Source organism: Perognathus longimembris, chromosome 11, assembly GCF_023159225.1.
Source record: "Perognathus longimembris pacificus isolate PPM17 chromosome 11, ASM2315922v1, whole genome shotgun sequence".
Taxonomy (NCBI): Eukaryota; Metazoa; Chordata; class Mammalia; order Rodentia; family Heteromyidae; genus Perognathus; species Perognathus longimembris.
This window is the reverse complement of record NC_063171.1, coordinates 26,662,759-26,681,530: the sequence shown is the minus strand read 5'-3', so window position 1 is coordinate 26,681,530 and position 18,772 is coordinate 26,662,759. Positions and strand designations below refer to the sequence as shown.

The 18,772-nt window shown below is 37.0% G+C and overlaps 1 protein-coding gene and 1 long non-coding RNA gene across 4 annotated transcripts in view; one reads left to right on the top strand and one right to left on the bottom strand.

The window, feature by feature from the left end:
- Rabgap1l (RAB GTPase activating protein 1 like) overlaps positions 1–18,772 on the top strand; it is a 526,658-nt gene that overhangs the window by 16,097 nt on the left and 491,789 nt on the right. The gene's annotated exons all lie outside the window — the stretch shown is intronic.
- Positions 763–17,298, bottom strand: LOC125359131. Its single transcript, XR_007212500.1, has 3 exons — positions 17,025–17,298; positions 2,816–2,820; positions 763–774 (listed from the first exon to the last, which is right to left on the bottom strand). It is a non-coding gene; the product is annotated as an uncharacterized LOC125359131 (long non-coding RNA).

Below are 18,772 nucleotides of genomic sequence, written 5' to 3'. Positions count from 1 at the left end.
AACCCTCTTCATATGGATGACTCTCTCTCAAGGATAGGGAATTTTCTGCTTAAAAAAGGTTATTAATGCATTTAGTTTTGATTATTTCTTCCTTGTCTATCTTCCCTGTTGTAAGGAAGCTAAGTTGCAAGAAACAGAGAAGCCACCACTTAAGAAGCCAAAATCACATAAGGTGTGTGGGATTAAACCTAAAAAGTATTATACATAAGCAAAGCAATCCAGATGAAGACACTTAAACCTAATAGAAAAGCAAACCATCTAAGGAAACAATCAGGGGAAATCAAGGGCCAATTATCTAGGGGAAGCATAGACCCAGTCTCCTTGCTTCACTCATAATTCATATATTTGACCTTTGGATGAAGTCTGAATGGTCTTATAAGTCTCCTTAGAGTCTAAGGATTTTTTTCAATGTCTTTGATGACTGATATAATTGGCTTTTTCCTCAGCCCCTGATTCACTTTTCAGTTACCTAGGCTTTCGATTGATTTTTTTTTTTTTAAACCTAGACAGTTGAGCTATTCATTTCCAGAATACCAATCGACTTTTTTTTTCAAGGTTTTTTTTTTTTTTTTTTTTTTTTTTGGCCAGTCCTGGGCCTTGGACTCAGGGCCTGAGCACTGTCCCTGGCTTCTTCCCGCTCAAGGCTAGCACTCTGCCACTTGAGCCACAGCGCCGCTTCTGGCCGTTTTTCTGTATATGTGGTGCTGGGGAATCGAACCTAGGGCCTCGTGTATCCGAGGCAGGCACTCTTGCCACTAGGCTATATCCCCAGCCCTCAAGGTTTCTATTTTTTTTTTCATTTAGCCCACTTTATTTTTATTTATTTATTTATTTTTTTGGCCAGTCCTGGGCCTTGGACTCAGGGCCTAAGCACTGTCCCTGACTTCTTCCCGCTCAAGGCTAGCACTCTGCCACTTGAGCCACAGCGCCGCTTCTGGCCATTTTCTGTATATGTGGTGCTGGGGAATCGAACCTAGGGCCTCGGGTATACCGAGGCAGGCACTCTTGCCACTAGGCTATATCCCCAGCCCACTAGCCCACTTTATTGAACGGAAGTGTCACCATGATTTTGTTTTTTCTAACTCTCATAATTACATGTTTACGTATATACAATGCATCTGTACTTCGCCAGCGACATTATAGGGCAGTATTTTTATTAAAACCACATCCACTGTAAATAATGTTCTTTTGTGGCTAGCACTCTGCCACTTGAGACACAGCGCCACTTCTGGCCATTTCCTATATATGTGGTGCTGGAGAATCGAACCCAGGGCTTCATGTATATGAGTCAAGCACTCTTGCCACTAGGCCATATTCCCAGCCCTGTAAATAATGTTCTTTATCTCAAATCATTTTTATCTTACTTGCTGAGTTTTTATTTGCAGGATAGTTTGTGAATTACCAAAATACAGCTTAACTTCTGTTTTAAAATATTAATACTATTTATGCAGTTGATTCTTAATCTGTTATAAAAGGATTCACGCAAAGTTAAAAAAATGAGGACTATAATTCTATATACATCTCTATAAACCTGTTGTGCTATGGGGTCATAGACCTGCCAGACTGCAAGCCAGTTTATTAAAAGAATACTGTACTTTTTCCTTTAAAAACTGTTTTTGTGACTTTACACGGTAAAAATTTACAAAATATGTGACAGCTTTTTTTTTTTTTTGATACAGTTATATCATATACAGGCTTCTGTTCAAGGTTTCTATTTTTTATTGAATTCCTCTCTCATATTCTACATTGACTGCTTTCCCTAGTTCATTCAACTCTTTGTATTCTATTGTTTGTTCAGATTCTTTATGACTTTAGTTTTTTTAAACAGCTGCTCCTTTATTTCATTAACTAGTCTTGTTGGGTTATTGAGCTAATTGTTTGGGCTTTCTTCCTCTTCACTCTCACTTAAGCCCTTTATAGTGACATTATTGGTTTTTTTTTTGGCCAGTCCTGGGGCTTGGACTCAGGGCCTGAGCACTGTCCCTGGCTTCTTCTTGCTCAAGGCTAGCACTCTGCCACTTGAGCCACAGCGCCACTTCTGGCCATTTTCTGTATATGTGGTGCTGGGGAATCGAACCTAGGGCCTCGTGTATACGAGGCAAGCACTCTAGCCACTAGGCCATATCCCCAGCCCCAGACATTATTGGTTTTTGAGGGAGACTTGTTGCTTTCTTCATGAATTTTGTGATCTGCTGTGATTTACACATCTTATCCTTTGGTGGTTTCTTGCAGCTTCATTAAGATGGCTTGATAATTGGATGGTGGTGTATATATTGGTATGATTGGTTTTCATTGACAAAGAGGGGATTTCAGTGCTTATGTGGGCTCTTTTCCATTTAGGATGAGGATGCTTGGTTTTCAGGCTATTTCAGGTGATAAACTATAGAACTTGTGTTTGTGGCAAGTTTTTGTGAAGACAATCATTGCTACAGAACCAGTCTTTTTAGATTGATTATTGGAGAATCTTTGGATCCTATAACCAATTTAAAGAAAGACTAACATAAAGAAAGACTTTCCTTAACTAGGGTAGTAATAGGAGTAGTGCTATTTTGGGAAAATCTACAAGTTGTAAAACATATCCTTCTTTTTTGCTAGAGAAGTTGAAATTGCTAGACACTTTATTACTAACTCTCTTTCATCTAGAGCTTATGTATTTTTTTATTTTTACAAGAAACTATTTTCCCTTTATTACCTTTTAAAAATAATTACTTATTTATTGTCAAAGTGATGTACAGAGGGGTTACAGTTTCATACGTAAGGCAGTGGGTACATTTCTTGTACAATTTGTTACCTCCTCCCTCAATTCCCTCCTCACCCTCCCTTTTTCCCTCTCCCCCCATGAGTTGTTCAATTGGTTTTCACCAAGTGGTTTTGTAAATATTGCTTTTGGAGTCTTTTGTGTTTTTATCCGTTGTCTCTCAATTTTGATATTCCCTTTCCCTTCCCTAGTTCTAATACCAGTATATACAGTATCCAGGGTACTCAGATGAGATACAGTGATAGCTCCTGGACAACCACAGGAAGGGGATACAAGAGGATCATCAATAAAAAATAGCTACGGTTTCACATGGCATGTTGAAAGTGATTACAACAGTGATAGAACACTCCTTTCCATAACATGGAGTTCATTTCACTTAGCATCATCTTATGTGTTCATAAGGGCATAGCTATTGGGCTCTTGTGATCCTCTGCTGTGACTAGCCTGAATCTGTGCTAATTATTCCCTATGAGGGAAACCATAGAGTCCATGTTTCTTTGGGTCTGGCTCTCTTCACTTTTATAATTTTTTTCAAGTTCTTCCATTTCCTTATGAATGGGGCAATGCCATTCTTTCTGATAGAGGCATAAAATTCCATTGTGTATATATACCACATTTTCCTGATCCATTCGTCTGCTGAGGGGCATCTGGTTTGGTTCCATATTTTAGCAATGACAAATTGTGCTGCGATATATCCTTAAGGTCATATGTGTGCCCTGTTGCTGAATGCATGCTGCGTATCCCAAGGCACTGAAGAGGTGGAAAATAATTGTGTCAGTCTGGATGATGGAGAGATTAACTTTTCCAAATGAATGTCTTGTCTTAAACCTTCTGTTTCCTAAAATAATTGTTTCTACACGGTATTTTCAAGTGTAATATTATGAAAAGACTATCTCAGTTTTGATGTGTGCTGTAAAGGAATCTAGGAGGAATTTTAAACAAATATTGAAGATAGTAGATACTTTAAAAATGCAATAAATACCTCGGTATTTGAAAAAAAAATTGTGCTGCGATGAACATTGTTGTGCTGGTGGCTTTGGCGTGTTCTTGTTTGTAATCTTTTGGGTAGATCCCCAAGAGTGGGGCTGCTGGGTTGTAGGGGAGCTCTATGTTTAGCCTTCTGAGGAATCTCAGTGGCTGAACAGGTTTACATTCCCACCAACAATGAGGTAGGGTTCCCTTTTGGCCACATCTCCTCCAGCATTTGTTATGGTTAGTTTTCCTGATAATGGACATTCTTACTGGGGTGAGATGGAATCTCAATGTTGTTTTGATTTGCATTTCTTGTATGGCCAGTGATATAGAGCACTTTTTCATATTTCTCTTGGCCATTCTCATTTCCTCATCAGAGAAGTCTCTTAAGTTTTTAGCCCACTTGTTGAGGGGGCTGTTGGTTCTTTGAGGTTTTGTTTTGGAGGAATTTATTTTTTTGGTTCTGCATATATTTTAGATATAAAGCCTTTGTCCGTTGTATGGCCAGTAAAGATCTTTTCCAAATCTGTTTATTTATCTGCTTTCTGTTTGTTTTTGTAAGCTGTGTCCTTGAGTATATGTATTTATATAACTTAGTTCTGCCAGTTAAATATCTTCAAGTTTGGACTGGAAGCTCATAGGATCAAGAACATTGAACTCCACAAAATCCATTTGGTCATGGATAGGAGTAATAACTAAAATCTCATTTTACTGAAGAAGCAACAGAGATTATAGTTTCACATGTTGCATCTTGACTGTTGTTGGTATAAGCTAATGCACTATACCCAGCAGAAATAGTAGAGCAGGAATGGTGCCATCAGTGGACAAGTTCAAGCTTGCTTTGGGCATGTTCTTGACCTCTAATTCTGGTTGCTTGCTTTTATGGAGTTTTTTTTTTATTGTACTTTGCTTTACTTCTTAATATCAAAGAACTTTGAGAAAAACACTTTATAGAGTTATGATTTAGATCAAAAGTTGGACCTAGTGGCTTCTAAGGGCCCTTTCAAGTCTGTGATTAAAATTTTCTACTCATTCTTAGTTTCAACAACTCATTTTATACTCTTTCTTATTGTTGTTTGTGATAAAGTATATACATTGTCAGATTTATAACTTCATTTCAAAAGTATTCATTTTATGTTTACTGTCTATTGAGTTAGTGAATAGTCTCTTAAGGAAGATAAATTATATACAGAGTTGTTAATCTTGAGACAACTTCAGATAGAGTACATTGGCAAATCAATAGGAGGAGATCATTTGCTGTAAAAGAAGTATGAGATTGGAAAAAAAGCCACTGAACTGAATTTCAGAGGATTTGTGGCATGTGAATGTGGCTAGATGGAGAAGGAAAGCAAAGGGAATAGCATGAACAAAGGTAAATTGTTGGACATGTGTATGGAGATCCTTATCATATTAGGAGTTAAAATGCTTATTTATTCATTTGAAAATAACAGTCAATATAGCTGGATATTGGTGGCTCATGCTTGTAATCCTAGCTACTCAGGAAGCTGAGATCTGAGGATCATGGTTCAAAGCCAGCCGGTGCAGAAAAGTCCATGAGACTTTTATCTTCAATTAACCAGTTAAAAAGGTTGAAGTGGAGCTGCTGTGGCTCAGGTGGTAGAGTGTTAACCTTGAAGAAAAAAAGCTCAAAAGCTAGACCCGAGACTAACATGCATGCAGACTCCAGTGCACGAGCGCGTGCACACACATACCTCGAACAGTGAACATAAATAACCTTTTAGAATTAGATGTAACTATTTCCCAAAGAAAACAATTTAGTGGGAAGAGAACATTACTTTATAGTTCACAAACTCTTTGATGTCTGGCTTCATAAAAGAGATGTTCTCATTTCTGATACTGTATTCATTCTATTAGAGTAGGTTGAGGTAAAAGCTGGCTTTATTGATTGCTTATAGAGGGACAGTATTTTTTTTTTTTTTTTTTGCCAGTCCTGGGGATTGAACTCAGGACCTGAGCACTGCCCCCTAGCTTCTTTTTGCTCAAGGCTTGCATTCTCCCACATGAGCCACAGCGCCACTTCTGGCTTTTTCTGTTTATGTGGTGCTGAGGAATCGAACCCAGGGTTTCATGCATTGCTAGGCAAGCACTCTCCCGCTAAGCAGTATTTTAATTGCTTTTGGAGACAGTGTTGATATTTTTTCTTTATACCTCACCAGAATCCTACAATTGGAAGTTTCTTCATGGTTAGTTGCCATGTGAAATCTGACAAATGGTAGTGAACTCCTTATACCTTGTTATAATTAAAATGCACTTTGTTATAACTTTTATACTTGTATACCTTGAATATAGTTTGTAATATTGCTAATTTAAAAAACATTGGTTTAGGCTGAGAATGTGGCCTGTTTGGTAACAGTGCTTGCCTAGCATGCATGAAACCCCGGGTTCGAATCCTCATCACCACATATAAGGAAAAAGCTGGAAGTGGCGCTGTGGCTCAAGTGGTAGAGTGCTAGCCTTGAGCAAAAAGAAGCCAGGCACAGTAAGTGCTCAGACCCTGAGTTCAAGCCCTAGGACTGGCAAAAAACCAAACAAAAAAAACTCCCATTGGTTTACTGCATTTAGAAAACATTGTTTTACTGAATTATGTAGATTATTCTAATGTGTGTATAAGAAGGTCATATTTGTTAACATTATCAGTCTCATCTGAAAAGTCTTTAGTGAGAAGCAGTTAAGCTAATTCTTGTATGCAAGCTATAAGCTTTTTTTTTTTTTTTTTTTTGCCAGTCCTGGGCCTTGGACTCAGGGCCTGAGCACTGTCCCTGGCTTCTTTTTGCTCAAGGCTAACATTCTGCCACTTGAGCCACAGTGCCACTTCTGGCCATTTTCTATATATGTGGTGCTGGGAAATTGAACCCAGGGCTTCATGTATACGAGGCAAGCACTCTTGCCACTAGGCCATATTCCCAGCCCCAGTTATAAGCTTTTCATTGGCAATTACTGTTTTCAGTTATTTTCTTTGTTTACTTTCTAAAATGCCTTACACCTATTGGTCTTATAGCCATAGCTGGCCAGTTGTTCTTTCAAGAATAAAGGATATTCTGTAAGAAAGTGTGTAGTTAAGCTTGTAACTCAAATAATTGCAGAAGTTTTTTTTTCTTTGGGAAATTACTGTACTCAAACATTCAGTAAAAATAATTTGTGTGCTCCTGTTTTTATCACATTCAGTATTAAAAATATTTGTATTCAAACATTGAGATTTAGTAAAATTATTTTTATTGCTTGATTTAAAGACAGTCTTAAGTGAAATACATACTTACACTCTCTTCAATTAATGTGCTAGCAAAGAATACATTGGTTACCTTTTACAGGAGTGAAACAACAGCACAATTTGAGAAATCCATTATTAGAAATTTCTGTTTCGCTTCCTCCATTTAGATATTTTCATTTATAGACATGTCACATACAGCTAGTGCTGTACCTTTAACTCTGATATTGTGGGGAAATATCCTCATTTTTATTTTGTATTTTCATTCAGTAAGAAGCTTAGAGAAAGAGTTTGCTGTCTCAGGCAAAACAACATTTCTTTTTTTAAAAAATTTAATTTATTAATTGAACACAAATTTTTTTGACAAGGTGTTGTGCAAAAAAGGTACAGTTACATAGTAGGGCAGTGTGTACATTTCTTGTGATATCTTACGCCCTGTTTTTCTTTCCCTTCTCTAGGTCAGGTAGACATATATACAATATACAATTTATCAAGAACATATACAGTAGCCACGTGGCCAAGCCCAAGAAAATTCGCCTAGGGCTTTAAATGTAATGTTGACATTAGACAATATGTCGACAGTAGACTTATATGAACATACATACATAGCTTTTGAGCTATTGTATTCCACTGAGAGGTCGATTTTTGACCTCTATATGTTGAGTAATTGTTTGGTTTTAGTTACATACTGTTGGGTCGCTGCCCCAATCCTGTGGGAAATACCATTTGACAAGCAGTTTTTGGTTTCACAGTCCTGGTCTCTACTGTCTCTCTGTCTCCCTTTCTTTAACAGTCATATATCAGGGAGATCATGCCCCTTTGGCAAAACAACATTTCTGGGGAGTTGAGGAGTCTGGCTTGGAAGTGCCAAGATGGTTGTGTTTATTTTTAAAGAGATCAAATGATCCACCAGGACTTGAAAAGCCTGTAGATTTGATTTATGTCTAAATCCCCAGCTTATAATGTTAAGTAGATAGTAGACTTCCAGTAAATATTTGAATGAGTTAATCTATGATAGGCACACTAAAAATTATTTAGATACAGGGGCTACTTGCCCATGCCTGCTATCTTAGTTACTTGGGAGTCTGAGATTGGGAGAATTGTGATTTGAAGTCAGCCTAGCACAAAAGTTCACAAGATCCTTAGTGGAGAAGAGCTTGGTGTGGCATGTGTGAGACTATATCTTAAAAATAACCATGAAAAAGAGCTGAGTTGTGTGACTCAGTGGTAGAGTACATGCCTAATAAGCATGCGTCATTGAGTTTAAGCCCTAGTAGCATTAAAAACAAAGTTGTTTGGTATCTTTATTTTTTGGCCAGTCGTGAGGCTTGAACTCAAGGCCCTAGCACTGTTCATGGCTTCATTTTGCTCAAGGCTAGTACTCTACCACTTGAGCCACAGTGCCACTTCTGGCTTCTATATGTATGTGGTGCTGAGGAATCAAGCCTAGGGCTTCATGTATGCTAGGCAAGCACTCTCTCACTAGGCCATATTCCCAGCCCCTGTTTAGTGTCTTTTGAGGAAGGAGTTCATCTACTTTTGAGATCAGTTTTAGAAGTTATGATGCATCATAATTGCTCCATTTTCTCAGCCATTTATATAGATTTTTACTTTTTGTCTGCTGTTCTGTATTCTTGGATTTTAAAAGACCAGTTCATTATTTTTAGTGTTTCTCAATTCAAAGATGAAAATGATTAATTTCTCATTTGAAGGTTATTCCAATTTTTAAATTCAGAATAGGCATGCTTTACCTTCTTGCTTGCTTTCTTCAGTGTAGCTATAGTATCTCTTATAATAGTTCTACACTTTGAAGGTAGAAAAAGTCTGACCCTTTGAAGCAGACTTGAGTTCCATCTCATTCCCACTGCCTCATGGCTGTGGTTTATGAGTGAGTTACTTAAGTCCTCTTTAATTGCCATTAATAGTTAAATCAATTAGTGACTACAAAGCTTCTGGCAGAGCAGCTGACACATAGTAAAATAGTAACTGCTAACTGTAATAACTATCAGCTTCTGATTAAATATTTACTAATAAGTAACTAGAGTTAACAGATTTAGATACTTTTACACCTGGGGATGAAGGAGGATCACACAAAAGCTTGGCCGCATAGCAAATTGCTCTCTATCTACATACACACACACAGACACAGACACACACATACATTATATATTGTATCAATAATATGTACTCTACACATAGAGTATATATCATATTATATATTGCAAACATTGTATATTATAAAATATTAGTATATATTGGTATATATATTATGTATATGTGTGTATATTATATATATATATATATATAGTGTGTGTGTGTGTGTGTGGTATATATTGTGTATAGTGCTGGTCCTGGGGCTAGCACTCTACCACTTGAGCCACAACTCCTCTTAAAATTTTTTGGTGGCTAATTGGGTTTTGCTATGTGGGCTGGATTTGAATAATAGTTCTCAGATCTCAGCCCCCTGAGTAGCTAGGATTACATGCATGAGCCACTGGCACTTGGCTCTAAATTGCTATTTCTAAGATGTTGGTGGTGAAGTTTATCTTCTGGATATAGAATACTTTTTCTTAAACTATCTTACAACAATTAAAATGACAAAGTCTGCTTTAGTTGAAAAATAATATTTGTTGGACTCCTTAAACTTTAGAGTTGGTGTATTTGTTAAAATTTAAGACGTTCATATCAAAAACATCATGAGCCTGGCACCAGTGACTTATGCCTGTATTCGTAGCTACTCAGGAGGCTGAGCTCTGAGGATCACCAGACAGAATGACAGAAAAGTCATTTAAGAAAAAGTCAAAATCACTTTGAATTTCTTTTGAATACATGGTTTCATGTAGGGACCAGTTTAAATTTGTCTTCCTCTTATAGCCAGTTGTTCCATACAACTGATTCATTGAATAACTTTTTCTTTAACGTTTTGAATAAACTTGTATGTCTTACTATTTAATACTACTGTAACAAAACACTGGAGATCGAGTAATTTATATACACATGTACATAATACAGATTCAGATGTGTATACATAGATATGCCTTTGTTAGGGATATGTATAAACAATATGAACATTTTTTTCTCATTGTTCTGAGGTTGGAAAGTCTGAACTCAAGGCCTGGGCAGTCATGGTGTTGGTGAGGGCTTTGTCTGCTTCCAAGATGTCCTCTTGTTGCTGCGTTCTCTGAGGGGGAAGATGGAAGAAGGGATGGAAGGGGATGACAGTCATAAGTGCACAGATTCCAGAGGCCATACACTTCAAATACTATTCCACTGACAACTAAGTTTTTGGTGTGAATTTTGTAGGGGAAACTTTCATTAAATCATTAAATCAGTGCTTTGAATCATATTACCATTATTTTATACTATTCTCTAGTAAGCTTTTGAATTTTCTATCCTGTTTCTTTGATGAGACTGTATTTTCTGATACCAGCATTGCATAGTTTCAGTTAATTCTTTTCTCTGGTAGTATGTACCCAGTGCTCCAATTACAAAAAAATTCTCCTCACATTCTTTTAGATCTTGGTACTAGTTGATACTTACTGGGCATATAATATGGGTCAGATAATTTTACATATATGAACACATTCAGTCATTGTAACAGTCTAGTAATGTTCAAGTCATACTGCTTTTTGCAGGTGCAATAGTGAAAGATGTAGATAGGTTAAATACGTTGACTCACATCACACCAAGCTGAGGAATTAGCATTCAAGTGCAGGCAGTTTAGCTTCTATTGTTAACCACCACCTTAAAGCTTAGATTGTGTTTTCAAGTTTCATAAAATTTATGTTTAAAAGTTTGAATCTGGGGGCTGGGAATATGGCCTAGTGGCAAGAGTGTTTGCCTCGTATACATGAAGCCCTGGGTTCAATTCCCCAGCACCACATATATAGAAAACAGCCAGAAGTGGCGCTGTGGCTCAAGTGGCATAGTGCTAGCCTTGAGCAAAAAGAAGCCAGGAACAGTGCTCAGGCCCTGAGTCCAAGACCCAGGACTGGCCAAAAAAAAAAAATAAAAAAAAAATTGAATCTAAATCTGTTTGAGGAGAACTTGAGTCATTACAAATTTAATTACATAATGGTTTTCTTGAGTTCTGCTATCCTGTTAGAGTTTTTATTTACTTTATTAAAGTTTATTTGAATTATTTGCTAGGTTTGCATTTCTCATTAGGTTTTTCTTAGCTACATATTTTGTTGCTACTTTACTGTGTTATAAATGGATTCCTCTCCTTTTTGGTGCATGAGATAATAGCTGAAGAAAAGTATTGAATTAGAACATTTTATATCTGACAGGCTTGCTTAATAGCAGTGATTGTGATTAGCTTGCATTTTCATAAGTAATATGTTTCAGGAAATATTTACAAATGTGTGTACAAATATTTATTAGTAGAATACTTTAGCCATTGATAGCTAAAAAAGTATGAAATCTAGATAATAAATGTTTCTTTTAAGCTTAGATAAATTGTAAAGCTGGTTGATTTATTCTAGAGATTTCAGGGTTCCTGGGGGGTTTTAGTCACTTTTTTTTCTTGTTCTTGGACAGAAAGTCTTTGGATGATAAGGATAGGAGTTTTACTTGATGCATTTGGCTGTAGATGAGACCTGAAACCTGGCATTTTTACTGCTGGGACAGATGATGTTGATGTAAAAAAAACAGGAAATCTTCTTTGCCCTTTAGATATAGATTATTGTAGTTGGCATAAGGAAGGCAGGCTGAGTACATATAGTTACAAAGTACAAAACTATGAAATGTGTGAGAGTATGTATTTATGACTAACAACACTACATTTTATGCTTAATAAATCTTAAGGGAGCTGCTGTTTTTTTTTTTTTTGAAGTTACTAATTTTATTACTGTATAATAATTTGGGTCAAAATGGGCCATGTTCTGACATGTAGTATTTTCATTTTTATATTTAAAGCAGTTTGTAACTATAGCTTTGGTATCTTTGTTGCTACAGTGCCTAGTGTTTTTTGTTCAGTATATATTTCTTTAGTGTTTTTAGATGCTGAGGATACAGCAGTGCATCGAACAGAACATATGTTCTAGTCCAGTTTGGGGAATGTTAAGCTATAAATGAACTAGTTGATTCCCTCTACTTGATGTGAAGTGTAGTTGATACTTGCTTTTATTTTTTTGGTGAAATATATTTGAAAAATTCTCTGCTTTAAAAATTACCAGTTTTTGAAGGTATTTATTTATTTTTTTGCCAGTCCTGGGGACTGAACTCTGGGCCTCAGCACTGTCTCTGGCTTCTTTTTGCTCAGGGCTAGCACTCTATGAAGGTATTTTTAAAAAAATGTTATGTTGGGGCTGGGGATATGGCCTAGTGGCAAGAGTGCTTGCCTTGTATACATGAAGCCCTGGGTTTGATCCCCCAGCACCACATATATAGAAAACGGCCCGAAGGGGCGCTGTGGCTCAAGTGGCAGAGTGCTAGCCTTGAGCAAAAAGAAGCCAGGGACAGTGCTCAGGCCCTGAGTCCAAGGCCCAGGACTGACCAAAAAAAAAAAAAAATTATGTTATTTGATTTCTTCCAGAAATGAATCTTTGTTTGACTTGGATGCTTAGTTAGATACATGTCTTAGTTAGGTATATGTCTGTTAACCATAAATATTGACTCCAGCTAGTTGCCAGTGGCTCACAGCTATAATCCTACCTACTCAGGAAGCTGAGATTTGAGGATTACAGTTAGAAGCCAGCCATGACAGAAGGGGACAGCACTCATATCTCCAACTGATCAGCAGAAAGGCCAGAATTGGAGGGATAGCTCAAGTGGTAGATCACCAGCTTTGAGTGTGAAAGCTAAGGGAGAGCACCCAGGCTCTGAGTTCAAGCCATAATACCAAAAAAAATAAACTTAATTAAAAAAAAAACCTTCACATTTTATATTCTCATGTCTTAATAGCTTTGTCAATGGTTGCCTTCTACTTGAATTGTGTATCTGTTAATTTGCCATTGTATTTTGAACAGTTTTTGCTTTGTATATTAGATTTTATGCTGTTTGTTGTATAGAGGCTTTTGACTAAGAGATCTTCAGAGTGGTTTGTACCACTTATCAATATAAAAAGACCTTGTTTGTCTGTTAAAAACAGGCATTTTCAGTGTATGGCTTGAGTCAACACTGATTAGCTTGGCTTTGGTACCTCTTTCATTATACTGGTTATTAAACACTCAATCAGCAAATAACCACTCTTGTTTCCTGGTAGTAATGGTAGTGGTGATAAATATACAAAAATAGACTATAATTAATTCTAAAGTTTGAGTCTTTCAGAGTGGACTTTTTATACCTCATGGACTGATTTAGGAAATTGACCTGATGGCTCTCCTGCTGTCTCCAGGGAAACTGCTGAGATTTAGAAAAATAGGTTGCATGACACTTACTGGGCAAGTTTTCACTAATTAGAGTATCTTGAATAGTTAGGAATGGTTAGAAAGTTGTAAAAATAAAAGCAACAAGAAGATAGAGAACAAATAGGTGATGACCAGTGACTAGGAAAGTAGAAAATGGGGAATGATTGATAGTGGGTATAGAGCTTGCTTTGAAATTAGATGATGATGGTTGTATGATTGAGAATGTTCTAAAAACCAAGACCTTGTTTAAAAAAATAAGGGATACTTATTTCTTGGAATTAAATGTCATTCACTTGTAGAAGTGGAAATAAAGCTAATAAAGGTTTTTAACTGCTGGGCTTTGGAAATCTTGGTAAGTATAATTTTGGTTAAGAGTACAAAGGTGGATGGGCTCTCCGCCGGCCCTCCCTTCCACCCCCCCCAATCCTGGGGCTTGAACTCTGGGCCTGGGCACTGTCCCTGAGCTTCTTTTGCACAAGGCTAACACTCTGCCATGTGAGCCACAGCACCACTTCTTCTATTTATGTGGTACTGAGGAATTGAACCCAGTCACATTCCCAGCCCAGATCCAGGGTGGAGTTTTTATTTAGGAGAAAATGGTTGAACTAGGGAGAAAGAGTTTGGATGCAGTACTTCTGGCATTGCTTGTTCAGACTGTACTGCCTACTACTTCTGAAGATAGCTTGGATATCGCTTTCTCAGACAAGTTTCCTTTATCAGAGAAATATGTGCTCCTCTCATAAATAAATACTCAGTGCAAAGTAGAATGGGATAAAAGGGGAATTGGAATTTATTGGTAGTGGGAAGCAGTGTAAACAACTGTTTGTCATGCTTTTCCTGTTTTCAGCCTCAGAAAACACCTAAATATAATCCTTGAGGTAAGATTTTTCAAAAATGATTAATTCTTAGTAGACTTTGTTGAAATCCTGAATCCCTGGTTTCTATAGTTCTATGGATTTCATTTGTTTTGTAAATATTGTAAAATGAAGTAGATAAAAATCCAGTACTTGGTCAATCCTTTTTTTTTTTCTTGTTTATTTTGGTCAATTCTTACTTTGAAATTTGTGTGTGTGTGTGTGTTACGAAGACTTGAATTCAGGGCCTTGTGTTTGCTAAGGACATACCCTAATTTGAGCCATCCCTCTTTCATTTGTTCTAAGCTGCTTCAGTTATCTGCAACCCTGTGTGGCAGAATTTGAAAATTCTTTTCTCTTTAAAAATAATTTTATTATTATTATTATTAAGGTGTGTGTTGTACATAGAGGTTACTGTGTCATAAATCAGATAATGAGTACATTTCTCTTTGGACAATGTGACTTCTTCCTTTTCTTTCCCTCAGTTTTCCCCTCACATCCCTGCCCACATTTTGTGTATTCATTTTCCACATAGTGTCTACTGAGTACCATGACTGCATTTGTTCACTCTTTCTCCCCTCATTTCTGTGCCCCCCTTCACCCTCCTCAAAAGACAGAAAAACAACAACAACAAAAAAACAACAAAGCAAAAACAAACATCACCACCACCAAAATCCCTATTTCCATTTCCTGATCTTTTCTCTTTTTTTTTTTTTTTTTCAAAAAAAGGGTTTTAGCCCCTCACCCCCATTCTGTAACTTTCCTCATCACATCCTGTTGAATTGGTTTAGAGTAAATAGTCTTTAATTTTTTTTACTGTTAATTGCACTAAATCAAAGGGAATATTTTCCCTAAAATCTTGTGAATTTGAAGCTTTTTAAATTATATTTTTATTTTGTTTGGTTGCACAAAGGTTTATAAATACAGTGCATTCTCCCATTGTTTGCCTATCTTTCCCCTAATAGGATAATCTCTCCCCTAATAGGATAAGATAGTTTTATAGGACATGAATGGAATATTTTGACTGCAGTTAATTTGAATTATTTTATATGAGTCTCTGTGTTTTAAAATTCCTACTAATCTTTTTTTTCCCCAGTCCTGGGGCTTGAACTCAGGACCTGAGCACTGTTCCTGAGCTTCTTTCAAGGCTAGCACTCTACCACTTGAGCCACAGGGCCACTTCTGGCTTTTTCTGTTTATGTGGTGCTGAGGAATCAAACCCAGGGCTTCATGCATGCTAGGCAAGCACTGTACTGCTAAGCCACATTCCTAGCCCCCTACTAATCTTTAGAAGTAGGCAATTATAGATTCATATACACATACCTGGTCATAAATACTTAATATGCACCCAAAGCTTTTGTGTGCTGTGTACAAGATGAGCATCCATAATCTAAAAATCTGAAAATGCTCCAAACAGAATCTTTTTGAGGGTCAACCTGATTCTACAAGTGGAAAATTCCACATGTCATTTGATAGGTCTCAATCAAAACACAGTTGCAATAAAGATAATATACAAAGTTACTTTGAGACTATGTGTATAAATATATGTGTATAATATATGTGAATATTATATTTACACTCATGTCCAGTACCAGAGATATCTCAATACATGTGCCAGTGTTCCAAAATCAGGAAAAAGTCTATAGCCTGCAGCATTCCTGATTCTAAATATTTCAAAGAAGAGATCCTCAATCTGTCTTCCAATTTCTTGTGATGAAGTAAAGTTGTTAAAACAGGCAAATTGGGGGCTGGGAATATGGCCTAGTTCTTCCCTCATATACATGAAGCCCTGGGTTTGATTCCACATTAAACACATTAAACAGAAAAAGCCAGAAATGGTGCTGTAGCTCAAGTGGTAGAGTGCTAGCCTTGAGCAAAAAGAAGCCAGGACAGTGCTGAAGCCCTGAGTTCAAGCCCCAGGACTGGCAAAAAAACCAAACCAAACAAGCGAACAAACAAAAAAACCAAACAGGTAATTCAAAGAACTTTTCAATGTGCTGGTAAGATTCGGATGTCAAAGATAGATACCAATTTTTTTTCTTGTAGACTTGAATGGAAAATGGAATGTTGGTAATTACAAAAGAATTTATCTCTCTTTTTTAGTTGTGTTGATGTTATTATCTTTTTGGGTAATGATGGAGGCTCCCTGGATTGCTGGTCTTGTTTGGATTGCATAGTTGTAGAGGATAATCTTTTTAAAATCTTTACTGAAAAGGTGATGAGCAGGGGGATTACTGTTACATAAAAGTAAGGTAATGAGTACATTTGTTTTTAAACACTGTAACCCTTTCCTTCATTTTCTTCCACATACTCCTTCCTACTCCCCTCCCCCCAAGTTATAAGGTTCATATCCAACCTACTGTGTGAGTATCAATATTGCATTATTTCATCCTTTGTCCTGTTGTTTCTGTGATTCCCTTTCTTATACCTATAGAAACTGTAGTGATTGGAATGTGAGGAAGTCCCTTCTTCTCTTAGATGGGATAAGGCTCTGGCAAAAAATTTCCCTCAAAGGCGAAATTTCTTGCAGTATTTCACACTGATACTTTCCCCTCTACCTGCCAGAGCATCTTCATTGTCAAAACATGGTAGTATTCCTGGAAGTAAAGCTAATAAAAATATGACAGCCCAGTCTGTTCTTTTGTGTTTTTTCCACAGATGTCCTATATGCATTTGTCATAATTGCCACTCTTCAGTGTTCCTACCAGTTAAAGGCTCTAGCAGCTTTGCTTCACATAAACCTGTCTCAGATAACTGTGGCTCTTCATAGGTGCTGCTCTCTCCAGATTTTGATATATTCATTTGTCCTGGATCAAGAAACGAAGATGTTGATTTTCAGTTGTGTTCAGAAAGGAAGTGGTGACTTCTAAGATCTTTAGCTAAAACCAGAAGTTGAATTATTTGTCTTTTTATTATTGAATTGTAAGACAGTTTCTTATGTAACTTGGACATAAGAACCTTACCAAATACATGATTTGCAATTTTTTTTATCTGTGGGTTTTTTTCTTTCTTTTTTTAGATGCTGAGGAAACCCAGGGGCTCATGGATATTTACCCTCAACCACTGATCCACATTCCTATCCCCTCTTCACTTTATGAACCAGGGTTTCTATATAGTTGGTTGGCCTCAAGCTCTTGATTCTACTGCTCTAGTCACCCAAGTGCCTGGCTTTTGAAATTTTGTTTGTGCTTTTCTTCAAGCTATCTTTTTTACTTTTCTTTTTTTTAGTGCAAACATTTGTAAAATTGACATGGTCCAATTTATTCGTCTTTTGTCACTGACACCTTTGGTATCTAAGATAAAATTCTTTTTTTGGGGGCCAGTCCTGGGGCTTGGACTCAGGGCCTGAGCACTGTCCCTGGCTTCTTTTTGCTCAAGGCTAGCACTCTGCCGCTTGAGCCACAGCGCCACTTCTGGCCATTTTCTGTATATGTGGTGCTGGGGAATCGAACCCAGGGCCTCATGTATATGAGGCAGGCACTCTTGCCACTAGACCATATCCCCAGCCCCTCTAAGATAAAATTCTTAACCCCAAATTCTTTCTTTTTTTTTTTTTTTTTTTTTTTTTGCCAGTCCTGGGGCTTGAACTCAGGGCCTGAGCACTGTCCCTGGCTTCTTACACCTTTGGTATCTAAGATAAAATTCTTTTTCTTTTCTTTTGCCAGTCCTGGGCCTTGGACTCAGGGCCTGAGCACTGTCCCTGGCTTCTTTTTGCTCAAGGCTAGTACTCTACCATTTGAGTCACAGTGCCACTTCTGGCTTTTTGTATATATGTGGTGCTGAGGAATTGAACCCAGGGCTTCATGTATATGAGGCAAGCACTCTACCACTAGGCCATATCTCCAGCCCCTTAACCCAAAATTCTTAATCTTTAGTTTTATTCTTAGATTTTTTTTCTAAGAGTTTTGTTGGGATCTAATCTTGAATTATTTTGTGAATGTGAAGAGTCAGAATTCATCCTTTTGTATGCAGATAACCAATTGAACTCACACAATTTTGAAAAGACTATTCTTTGTCCTTTTAAATATCTCTTTCAATCTTTCTGTCTTTTGAAATACTTTAAAGTATCAGCCTTGCCATTGTGTGTTTTCGAGTTTAGGTGAAAAAAATGCCATCTTTGTATCCAGATTCCAAATAATGTTCAGCTGAAAAAGATTGCACTCAACATACTTATATATTCTTATGGCCTTTTGTGGCAATGTTTCATGCTTGTAATGAGAGCTGTCTTAATTCTGAGTAGAATGGGAAGGGTGTTCTGAAAGAGTTCACAGAATTGCTTCTATTTAAGTAAACCAGTAGCTGTCTTGTTAGAATAGCACAAAGTATCTGACATTACTTTGGTTTAATGGAAAGCTGTTTAAAATGAGCATCTTATTTTAATTAAGTAACCATTACTATTGATGAATATGATAATTCATAGGGAACTATCAGGAACCTGTATATCTTATCTGAGAAGAATGCTTTGTGGAAGACACAGGTAAGTTTTGATGGAGGATAGGTGTATAGTAATATTCTGTAACACAGACTATGTAGTTGGAATCCTGGTTCCATATTTATTATTTGTGAGAACTTTGACCTGTTTTTTTTTTTTTTTTTTTTTTTTTTTGCCAGT